We start from the raw sequence: 11935 nt of genomic DNA on the forward strand, positions 1-11935 counted from the left end.
CTGGCAATACCATTGCTACATATGTATTAAGAGGACATGAGAGCAAGGACATGAATGGACATTTGCACACCAATATTTACAGCAGCATTATTTACAGTTGCCAAGAGGTAGGAACAGTCCAAATGTCCATCAACAGATGAGTGGTTAAACAAGCTGTGGTATATGCATGTGATGGAATATTATGCAGCTGCAAGACAGAATAAAGTCGTGAAGCATGTAATAACGTGGATGGATCTTGAGGACATCATACTGAGTGAGGTTAGCCAGAAACAAAAAGACAAATACTGTGTGGTCTCACTAGTGTGAACTAACATTAATGAATGAACTTGGAGAATTTTGGTTAAGAACAGAGGTCATCAGAAGATAGAAATAGGGTGGATAGTGGGTCATTGGAGCTGAAGGGATACAGAATGTGCAACAGGACTGAATGTAAAAATTCAGAAATGGATAGCAGAATACTGCCTGATTGTAGCACAATAATGTAAGTACACTGAATGAAGCTGAATGTGAGAATGATAGAGGGAGGAGAAATGGGGGCACAAATGAAACCAGAAGATAGTTTCCTAACTCAAGTTGTGCCACTTCCTCACTTATCTATTGGAAAGAATGAAAAAGCAGGATTTAAGGCAATCAATAATGGCAAACCTTTAGAACTCTCCCAAGGATTGGATGAAAATCCCACAGCTTTTATTAGCCGCCTAACAGATTCAATTCTCAAATACACTGCTCTAGATCCAGCCTCACCTGAAGGGCACCTTTTTCCTACACACACACACACACACACTTCATTACACAATCAGCTCCAGATATTCGTAAAAAACTTCAGAAGCTGGAGCAAGGACCCCAAATCCCACAGGATGAACTTATCCAGGTTGCTTTCTGGGTTTCAACAATAGACAGGAGGAAAGGAAAACTAAAAAATCAGTTCAGGAAAAATGAAAACAGGAGTAAGAAAACACTCGCTACCTACTGTTGGCCACTGCCCTGTGAGGATCCACCCAGGCCTGGCAGGGGTAGAATCCACTCAGGCATGGCAAGGTGAAATAAAACCACGAATCCTGGCCCCCCCCAGGGCCCCTGTTTTCACTGTGGCCAGGAGGGATATTGGGCAAAAGCCTGCCATAATCCCAAGCCACCCCAGAGTCCTTACCCTCTTTGCCACGAGACTGGACACTGGAAAGCTGACTGTCCTTCAGCCTCTCCCCGCGGGAACAGACAACCATCCTTGGCAAGTGGTCCTCCTACAGGATTTAAGGTCTCAGATTTCTGTGGCCCTGCCATAGAAGACTGATGGGGCCCAGGCTCTTCAGCTCTGTCTCTTCTTATCTCCATGACCAAGCCCAGGGTAAACATCCTTGTGGCAGGTAAGCCAATCTCTTTTGTAGTTAACACAGGAGCCACATTTATCTTACCTTATTTTTCAGGACCTCTAACCCCTTCCCTAGTGTCTATAGCTGAAAATAACAGAAAAAGCACACACCCACTACAAATCTCATCCATAACCTGACTCTTCAAAATATTTCCTTTTTCTACATTCTTAGTGGTGCCTACATACCCAGTCCCCTCCTAAAATAAGACATTCTAGCCAAACTAAATGCCGTGCTCATACTTCCCTTACTTTAAGCTAAGCCTCATGCCACCTGCAGTCCTGCTACTTACCCTCAGCCACAATCTTCACCCAACCCCAATCTTAAATTCATCATAAACATTCACAAAATTACTGCTTCAAAATAATTCACTAACGTGTTATAAATATTTGACATTATTCTGACAAGTTTGAGTTCAATGGTCATTGTATGTTATGTGATGTTTACTTGGAAACTTGACTATGAAGAATATAAACGATGTGATTCTATTAAAAGGAAAAAAGGGATAGTTTTATCTTAAAATAAATTGTTGTTATAGAATGAGGTAAAAGTAGATAAAACCTGAAAAATGTTGGTGGAAAGGCAAATTATGGTCCAAGTTGGAAAAGTCTGATGGGTAAAGCTTTAATGTCAAATAATATATTACTACAAAATTAAAATTTAGTTTTCTTTCTGTAAAAATAATGAAGTTTTCTGGGATTAGTAGTCTTTTAATAAAAGTTATAAAAGTCTTGACTACCTACAGGAACCTGAACCCTGGTCTATCTATCATCAAAAATCTCAATAGCTCCTGGTAACCATTCCTTCCCCATTCCCTTTAGCATTAACCTAAGACCAAAACGTGATGTTATCCCTCAGCCTTTCTTAGCTACTCTAGGTATCCTAACAGGAGTAGGCACTAGAGTTGGCGGTATAATAACCTCACAGATGCTTTCGAAAGAACTCCAAAATAGTATTAAAAAACTTTCTACTAATAAACTTTCCTTCTTCCATTGCCAGTGTCTCTGTCTGTGCTGCACGTCTTCATTTCTCGAAAAAGGACTGCTCATATACAGCATTTAAAAATTATCCAGCTAGTACCACTGGGACAACCTGGGGTCACGCAGCAAGGCCTAGCCTGGGTGCTGCAGGCCTCTCCGCCTACCTCCTGGACTGCTTTCTCTCTCGTCCTGGACCGAACTTACTACGACTCCCAACACTGACTCCAATGCTTTAGGCCATATGGGGTTCCAGAGCATAGGGCAATATTGATCAACTTCCAGTCACGGGTGGACGCACTTTGGGTCTGAATGACTCTATAGAATATCTCCATTTGGACCTGGAGGCTTTAGGAGCACGTGCAATAATATTTTTAGTTTCTGGGAACATTCACAGAGACTGAAATAATGTCTCCATATCCTGTGGTAAAATGCAGACAATTTGGCGCAATAATGTGCCTGTGGCCCCCTTAAGAGCAGCGAAGCCGCTTCCGGCGCCTGGGGCCTCCCGCGGTTGGGCTGGACCATGGCTCCAGAAGGCAGGGCGCCATAGTTAGAGTGGACATACATACCCAGAATGCTAGGCGCGGCGCCGTGCAGGCAGAGGCCGCGGAATGCGTAACCACGTCAGGGAGGGACTTCTGGCGACGCTGGCGTGGCGGCCATTTTTGCAGCCATTGGGTCTGACCAAGCTGCTAGACCATTAGGAATGCGGGTGTGAGCTTGATGTAAGTGTCAGGACAAAATTGGGGTGGTTCAGTCCAACACTCATAACCACCCAGCGAGCAGAAGTTGGAAGGGGTTTATTGCAAAGGAAGGAGAGGGAGGGAGAGGGGGAAGGGGAAGGGAGGGGAAAGGGGAAAGGGGAAAGGGGAAAGGAACACCTTCAGGAACCTGAAGAAAATGTCCACCTGCCTTGTGCTGTGTTTCTCCTTTATAGTCTTGTGGTTTTGATTTTCATTTCCCTAATGGCTAATGATATTGAGCATCTTTTCATGTGTTTTGAGGCTATTTGTATATCTTTGAAGATATATCTACTGTTTTTGCTCAGTTTTAAATTAAGTTATATTTTTTTGTTGAGTTTTAGGATTTTTAAAATATATTCTAGTTATTAAACCCCTAGTGGATGTATGGTTACCAAATATTTCCTCCCATTCTGTAGGTTGTCTTTTTTACTTTCATCATGGAGGCCTTTGATGCATAAAATTTTTACATTTTGTTGAAATCTCATTTATCTATTTTTCCTTCAGTTGCTCATGCTGTTGGTATTAAGAAACTACTACCTAACACAAGATCATGAAGATATTTCCCTATGTTTTCTTCTAGGAATTTTATAGTTTGGGTTCTTATATTTAGATCTTTGATTCATTTTGGGTTGATTTTTGTATATATTGTGAGGAGTGGGTACACTCATTCTTTTGCATATGGATATTCAGTTTTCCCAGAACCATTTATTGAAGAAACACTTCTTTTCCCATCAAGGGGACTTGGTACCCTTGTCAAAAATTGATTGGCCTAGTGTGCATGGATAGTTCAGTGGTAGAATTCTCACCTGCTATGTGGGAGCCTTGGGCTTGATTCCTGGGACATGACATGCACCAAAAATGTAAACAAAATTCTTTATGATATTGTGCTGGTTTGAAGGGATTTATGTGCTGTAGAAAGCCATGTTTTAACCTTGACCTCATTTTGTAAAGGCAGAAGTTATTTCTAATCCCTATTCACTATAGGTTGGAAAGTTGATTAGGTCATCTCCACGGAGATGTGACTCGATCAGGTGTGGGTATTAAACTTGATTAGATGAAAACATGTCTCCACCCATTCTGAGGGGGTCTTGTTTAGTTTACTAGAATCCTATAAAAGAGGAGACATTTTGGAGAGAGTCTCAGTTGAGAAAAAGGAGAGAGCTGCAGAATCATGACAGAATGATGAGAGAACCAGAGAGTCCACCAGCCAGCGACCTTTGGAGATGAAAAAGGTGAATGCTGTTGGGGAGTTTCATGAAGCAAGACACGTGGAGAGGAAGCTAGAAGACCATAGCCATGTTCACCACATGCATTTGCAATTGAGAAAGAAATCCTGAATTTCATTAGCCTTCTTGAACCAAGGTATCTGTATTAGTTAGGGTTCTCTAGAGAAACAGAATCAACAGGAAGCACTCACACATACAAAATTCGTAAAAGTGTGTCACGTAACTGTGGGAATGCAGAGTCCAAAATCCACAGGGTAGGCTGTGGAGCTGATGATTCTGATGGAGGGTCTGAACAGACTCTAAAGGATGGGCTGGCTGGCTGAAGCAGGAAGAGAATCTGCGTCTTCTGAATCCTCCTTAAAAGGTTTCCAATGATTAGATTATACATCACTTGTTGTAGAAGACACTACCCTTGGTTGATTACAAATGGAATCAGCTGTGGATGCAACTGACGTGATCATGATTTAATTCTATGAAATGTCATCACAACAAACAGTCCAACACTTGCACAACCAGACAAACAGGTACCACCACTTGACCAAGTTGACACATGAACCTGAACATGACAGTCCTCCCCTTGTCAACTTGGCAGCTAGACATAGCACCTTAAACCGTACGTAATTCTTAAATAAAAAACAATAAGACACACTTTTTTTTCTATCACCTAACAATACTCAACTGCCCTGCATATAACTGGAAACATTATATCTCTCCAGAATAGGGTGCAAGTCCTTGGGTAACATTCATTCTTAAACTTGATATCTTTCAATTTAAATAGTATAACATGAACAAAACAGCATTACAATCCTTGTTTCTGTAACTGATCACATAGTCGAAGTTAATATTTATCACTACCTCTTTCCACTACCCATTCCATGTTCCCTTTACTCTCAGCAAGCACTTCAGCTGGCCATGGTTGTTTGCCTGGTGGGGTGACCCAAACCTTCAGTCTTGAAGTTTCAGAGCCATTGGTAGTCCTGCCTGGATTGGGTTATTGCAGTTTTCCATTGACTTTATCACAGAGCATGGTAGTAATAAAAGATACCCTGGGGGATCTCCTATATGCCAAGAAAACTCTTCTTTACCTCCATTGTGTAGTTGCAGTCCTGTTTTCCCTTGATAGTCAGGGACAATCACCCCAGACAATAATGTAATACCCTTCTTGGCTTGTTGATCCAGGGGCACAAATAGCCCAAAGTAACCAGATGGCAGTCTTAGATTCCAGTTCAATGGAATCATTGTTGCTTCTCCTGGTGGAAGCACTCCCCCTTTTGGAACTAAAACCTATAGACCAGCAGAGCTCAGGGTTGCAGGGACAGGTAGCAAAAATTTTCCTAGTGGATCACTAAAGGTAATAATGAGTGGTACCACTCCCATTTCCACCCCTTGGTCCCTGGACCCATGGATCCTGGCTATGGGAGAATCAGCACCATACGGTGGATGCCGATTCAGAACATATACAGCTTCATGGAGAATATTTCCCCTGCCCTTCAAGATATTGCCACCTAGTTGGCACTGTAATTAACTTTTCAAAAGGCCATTCAATGTTCTATCAATCCAGCTGCTTGTGGATGGTGGGGAACATGGTAAGACCAGAGACTTTCATGAGTATGTGCCCGCTCGCACACTTCATTTGCTGTGAAATGTGTTCCTTGATCAGAAGCAATGCTGTGTGGAATACCATGACGATGGATAAGGCCCATGGATGGTAGTTTTGGCAGAAGCATTGTGTGCAGAGAAAGCAACCCATATCAAGAGTATGTGTCTATTCCAGTTAGAACAAGTTGCTGCCCCTTCCATGAAGGGAGTGGTCCAGTGTAATCAACCTGCCACCATGTAGCTGGCTGGTCACCTCAGGAAATGGTGCCATATCAGTGGCTGAATGTGTGTTTCTGCTGCTGGCAGATTAGGCATTCAGCAGCGGCTGTAGCCAAGTCACTCTTGGTGAGTGGAAATCCATGTTGCTGAGCTCATGCATAACCTCCATCCCTATCACCATGAACACTTTGTTCATGAGCCCATTGGGCAATCACAGGAGTTGCTGTGGAAAGGAACTTACTGGTATCCACAGAACAGGTCATCTCATTCACTTGATATTAAAACCCTTCTCTGCTGAAGTCATCCTCTGATGTGCATTCACATGGGACACAAACATGTTCATGTGTTTAGCCCACTCAGAAATGTCTGTCCACATACTTGTTCTGCAGACCTCTTTGTCACCAATTTTCCAATTATGGTCTTTCCAAGTCCCTGACCATCCAGCCAAACCATTAGCAACAGCCCATGAGTCAGTAGACAAATGTACCTCTGGCCATTTCTCCTTCCAAGCAAAATGAACAACCAAGTGCATTGCTCAATGTTCTGCCAACTGGAAGGATTTCCCCTCACCACTGTCCTTCAAAGACACCCCAGAAATGTTTATACCTCCAAACCAGGCCCGAGTTTTCTCTTCCTCAGTCAATTCACTATAAGGAACTCCTCAAGAGGCCATAGTTCTGATCGGGAAAGAGAAGGTAATATGGCATGAGTGGAGACCATGGGCATTTGGGCCACTTCCTCATGTAACTTCCTTGTGCCTTCAGGATCTTCTCTGGCTCTATTTCATTTATACCATTTCCATTTTACAATAGAGTGCGGCTGTGCACACCCAACTTTATGGCTTGGTGGGTCAGACAACTCCCAGCTCATGATAGGCAACTCAGGTCTCATGGTAACTTAGTGGCCCATGGTTTAATCTATGCTAAGGCCCAGTAGCAGGCCAAAAGCTGTTTCTCAAAAGGAGAGTAGTTATCTGCAGCAGACGGTAGGACTTTGCTCCAAAATCCGAAGGGTCTGCACTGTGATTCTCCTATAGGGGACTACCAAAGGCGCCAAACAGCATCTCTATTTGCCACTGACACTTCTAGCACCATTGGGTCTCCTGGATCATATGGCCCAAGTGGCAGGGCAGCGTGTATAGCTGCCTTGATCTGTCGCAGAGCCTCCTCTTGTTCAGGTCCCCACTCAAAATTAGCAGCTTTTCTGGGCACTCAATGAATGGGCCAGAGTAGAACACCCAAATAAGGAATATGTTTTGCCAAAATCCAAGAGACCAACTAGGTGTTGTGCCTCTTTTTTGGTCATAGGAGGGGCCAGATGCAGCAACTTATCCTTCACCTTAGAAGGGGTATCACGACATACCCCACACCACTGGGCACCTAGAAATTTCACTGAGGTGGGAGGCCCCTGTATTTTTGTTGAGTTTATCTCCCATCCTCTGACAAGCAAATGCCTCACCAGTAAGTCTAGAGTAGTTGCTACTTCTTGCTCACTAGATCCAATCAACATGATATCATCAATATAATGAACCAGCGTGATGTCCTGTGGGAGGGAGAAATGATCAAGGTCCCTGCAGACAAGATTATGACATAGGTCTGGAGAGTTGATATACTCCTGAGGTAAGACAGTGAAAGTATATTGCTGACCTTGCCAGTTAAAAGCAAACTGTTTCTGGTAGCCCTTACTAATAGCTATTGAAAAAAAAAGCATTTGCCAGATCAATAGCTGCATACCTAGTACCAGGGGATGTATTATTTTGCTCAAGCAATGATACCACATCTGGAACAGCAGCTGCAATTGGAGTTACACCTGGTTGAGTTTACAATAATCCACTGTCATCCTCCAAGACCCATCTGTTTTCTGCACAGGCCAAATAGGAGAGTTGAATGGGGATGTGGTGGGAATCACCACCCCTGCATCCTTTAAGTCCTAAGGAGTGGCCCAAATCTCTGCAATCCCTCCAGGAATCCGGAATTGCTTCTGATTTACTATTTTGCTCAGTAGGGGCAGTCCTAGTGGCTTTCACTTGGCTGTTCCCACCATAATAGCCCTCACTGCATGAGTTAGAGAGCCAATGTGGGAATTCTGCCAGTTGTTCAGTATGTCCATTCCACTTATATATTCTAGAAATGGGGAAATAACTACAGAATGGGCCTGGGGACCCACTGGACCCACGGTGAGATGGATCTGAAGCTAAAACTCCATTGATCACCTGGCCTCCATAAGCCTCCACTCCGACTTGTGGGCTAGAGTGATGTTTTGGGTCCCCTGGAATTAATGTCACTTCTGTGCCAGTGTCTAAAAATCTCTGCAATATCTTGTCATTTCCGTTTCCCCAATGCACAGTTACTCTGGTAAAAGAACATTGGTCTCCTTGGGAAAGGCTTAGAGTAAGATTAACAGTATAAATTTGTGACAGTGTAACAGGGTTCTTCCCCAAAGGGACCTGGCCTCCCCTTCATTCAAGGGGTTCTGGGCCTGTAAACGGTCTCGAGTCTGGAAATTGAATATGGGGCCATGACTCTGTGTATTTGTAATTCAGGTTAGACTTCTGTTCACTTGACCTAGAACTCTTTTGTTTATACAGCTCAAACAAGATTTAGTAGACTGCCCTTCTATTGTATTTCTAGGTACCCCATGATTTATTAGCCAATGCCACAAATGTCTGTGAGTCATATAATTTTGACTCCTGCTTTGAGTTTGCTGTCTATTATAATAGCCACATATACCCTGTCTTTGGTGATGAAGTACTGCCACTTGGTTTCTGCCAACTTGGGATCAGGTTATCCCCACTGTGTTTAAGGATTCCAGCTCAGTGACAACAGTTACCATCATAATATCTGACCTACAGAGAAGTGCAACTACAAAGCTCTTCAGGGATGATGGTGCTAGTCTCACAAATTTGTTTCTCACTGCTCTGGTAAAAGATACATCCTCCTGACATTCCTGCGGTGTAAGAACAGGCCACGCATGATAAATCCACTCTAATATTCCAATTTCTCTAAGCCTCTGGATCCCCTCATCTACATTATACCAGGGCAATTCTGGCATTTCAACCTTAGGTAATGTCGGCCACCTTTTGATCCGTGTTTCAACCAGCCATACAAAAAAACTGTTAATACCTTTTCCAACCCCTCAAGTTATAACGTTGAATGTAGAATCTCTGCTTAGTGCCCCCATATCAATAAATTCAGCCTGACTCAGCCTTATATTCCTCCCACCTTTATCCCACACCCTTAAAATCCATTGCCACACGTATTACCCAATTTATGTTTATATAAATTGGAAAACTCACACAGTTCTTTTGCAGTATAATGCACCTCCTCATGTGTGATACTTTGTACCTTACCTTTAGGGGCCTATTGGGACTTTAGTCTAGTTATAGGTCTGGAGGAAATAAGGGGTGGTGGGGGTGGGTCATGAAAAGAATTAGAAATATCTTCCAAGCCATTTGCTTCAGGGCATTCATTTGCAGTTTCATGTGGTGAAACAGGATTAATCACTCTAGGGCTATTCCCTTCAGGAGGAGGTTGGGTGGCCAATTCCTCAAGGCAGGCTGGAGGTGGGGTGGCTATGTCTTCATGGCAGACTATTACAGGGTCATCTAGAGAAGACTCAGCATGACCTAGGGTTTCAGCCTCACCCCAGACATCATTATCAATGCATATGTCGCCATCCCATTTTTCAGGGTCCCACTGTTTTCCAATCAATGCCCTCACTTTAATGGCAGTCACCGTGCAACATTGAGATTTCAGTTTACATTGTAAAGTTGCTACTCTAACAATAAGATTCTTTTGTTGAGTCTGATTGTCAGAGATCTCAAGTCTATGGCTACAGGAAACAAGATTTTCCTTCAGGATACTCAAAGAAATGTCTGCATCTGTCAGACGGCACTTAAGCTTCTCATTTGAAGCCTTGAGCCCATCCCTTTCACTCTTTAATGTACTCAGTGCATCTAACAACAACTAGCCAACATCTCTATACATCTTATTTCCACAAAACTCTGTAAAGGTGTCAAAAACATTATCCCCCAGAGCCTGGCATCATACAAGTGAAGCATTAGGAGAATCGAATGGTGATATTTTTACTATCTTTTTTGCCAACTCAATCTATGGCTTGGGAATGTCATTCTGATTATGGGAATCAGAGTCCTTAGTGCCTTTGAGTCCAGTCAGAGTAGAAAACCATTAATAAAAATCAATTTTTAAGATTCTGTTTCTTAAGAACCACTCCTGGTACCAAGTTATGTTAGTTAGGGTTCTCTAGAGAAACAGTCAACAGGAAACATTCGCAAATATAAAATTTATAAAAGTGTCTCATGTAACCTTGGGAATGCAGAGTCCAAAATCCTCAGGGCAGGCTGTGAAGCTGACGATTCCAATGAAGGGCCTGGACAAACTCCACAGGAGAGGCTTGCTGGCCAAAGCAGGAAGAGAGCCTGTCTCTTCTGAATCCTCCTTAAAAGGCTTCCAGTGATTAGATTATGCATCACTCATTGCAGAAGACACTCCCCTTGGCTCATTACAAATGGAATCAACTGTGGATGCACCTGACGTGATCATGATTTAATTCTATGAAATGTCCTCTTTGCAACAGACAGGCCAACACTTGCCCAACCAGACAAACAGGTATCACCAGTTGGCCAAGTTGACACATGAACCTGACCATGACAGTATCTTTATCTGGATGCCTTAGATTGGACATTTTTATATCTGGCTCTGCTTGGGATTGTGGTCTTGGAACTGTTAACTAAGCAACTTATTACATTCTGCCCCCCCCTTTTTTTTTTATGAGGGAGAGGTGCACCATTCCTGAAAGTACTGCAATACCAGGTCAATGCATGGAGTGGATGGAGCAAGCTCTTATTCCATCTCCCTTCTCCAAAAATCCATTTAATATGTTGTCCTTGGATAGAGAATGTAACAGATATTAAACTGATAAGAACAGATACTACACTTGATCTTAGCCAAAAGGTCGAGAAGTGATACATTCCCTTTTTAAAAAAGCCATTTCATTTCTGGTATATTGCATTCTGGCAGCTAGCAAACTAGAACAGGGGGAAAGAAAGGTTAAAATAAATTGAGTATAAATTGAAATACAAATGGTCAATGGGAGGGAGGGATATGGGGTATGGTATTTCTGAGTATTTTCTTTTTTTTATTTCCTTTGCTGGACAGATACAAATGTTCAAAAAAAATTATCATGGTGATGAATACCCAACTATGTAATGATATTTGAGCCATCACTTGAACGCCATGTATGGAATGCTTGTATGTCAAGAATGCATGTTTGTTTGTTGTTTACAAAGAAAATATCTTTTAAAACACTAGTGTAAACTATGGACTGTACTTATCACTACAATTTTAATAATTACCAATGTAATGCAAATTGTTAAGAGGGAAATCTGCTTGTGTAAGGAATTTATATGGGAACTCTATTTTCAGCATGATTTTTCCATAACCTACAATTTCACTAATTAAAAAAAATTAAAAATTTAAAAACTTAAATAAAAACCAACCGAACAGAATTGTACTGGGCCAAGATGGCAGCTTAGCAATGTGTGTGTTTTAGTTCATCTTCCAGAACAACTACTAAATAACCAGAAACAGTACAGAACAGCTCCTGGGGCCAGGTCAGTGACCAGACACACATCGTACCCCAGTCTGGACCAGCTGGACTGACTGCAAGCCCCTCCAGAACCGTGAGTTCCCCAAGCCATGGTGGCCAGCACCGCTCCCCCACAGGCTGCTTCCCAGAGGGGAAAGAAAAGAGACTTTACCAGCAGCAGGGGCTGAGCCCAG

General features: G+C 42.6%; 1 non-coding gene across 1 annotated transcript; it reads right to left on the minus strand.

The window, feature by feature from the left end:
- Positions 1-10929: 10929 nt before the first annotated feature.
- Positions 10930-11120, minus strand: LOC143660484 (U2 spliceosomal RNA). Its single transcript, XR_013164081.1, has one exon. It is a non-coding gene; the product is annotated as a U2 spliceosomal RNA (small nuclear RNA).
- Between the last annotated feature and the right edge of the window lie 815 nt (positions 11121-11935).

This window comes from Tamandua tetradactyla, chromosome 16 (genome assembly GCF_023851605.1).
Source record: "Tamandua tetradactyla isolate mTamTet1 chromosome 16, mTamTet1.pri, whole genome shotgun sequence".
Taxonomy (NCBI): Eukaryota; Metazoa; Chordata; class Mammalia; order Pilosa; family Myrmecophagidae; genus Tamandua; species Tamandua tetradactyla.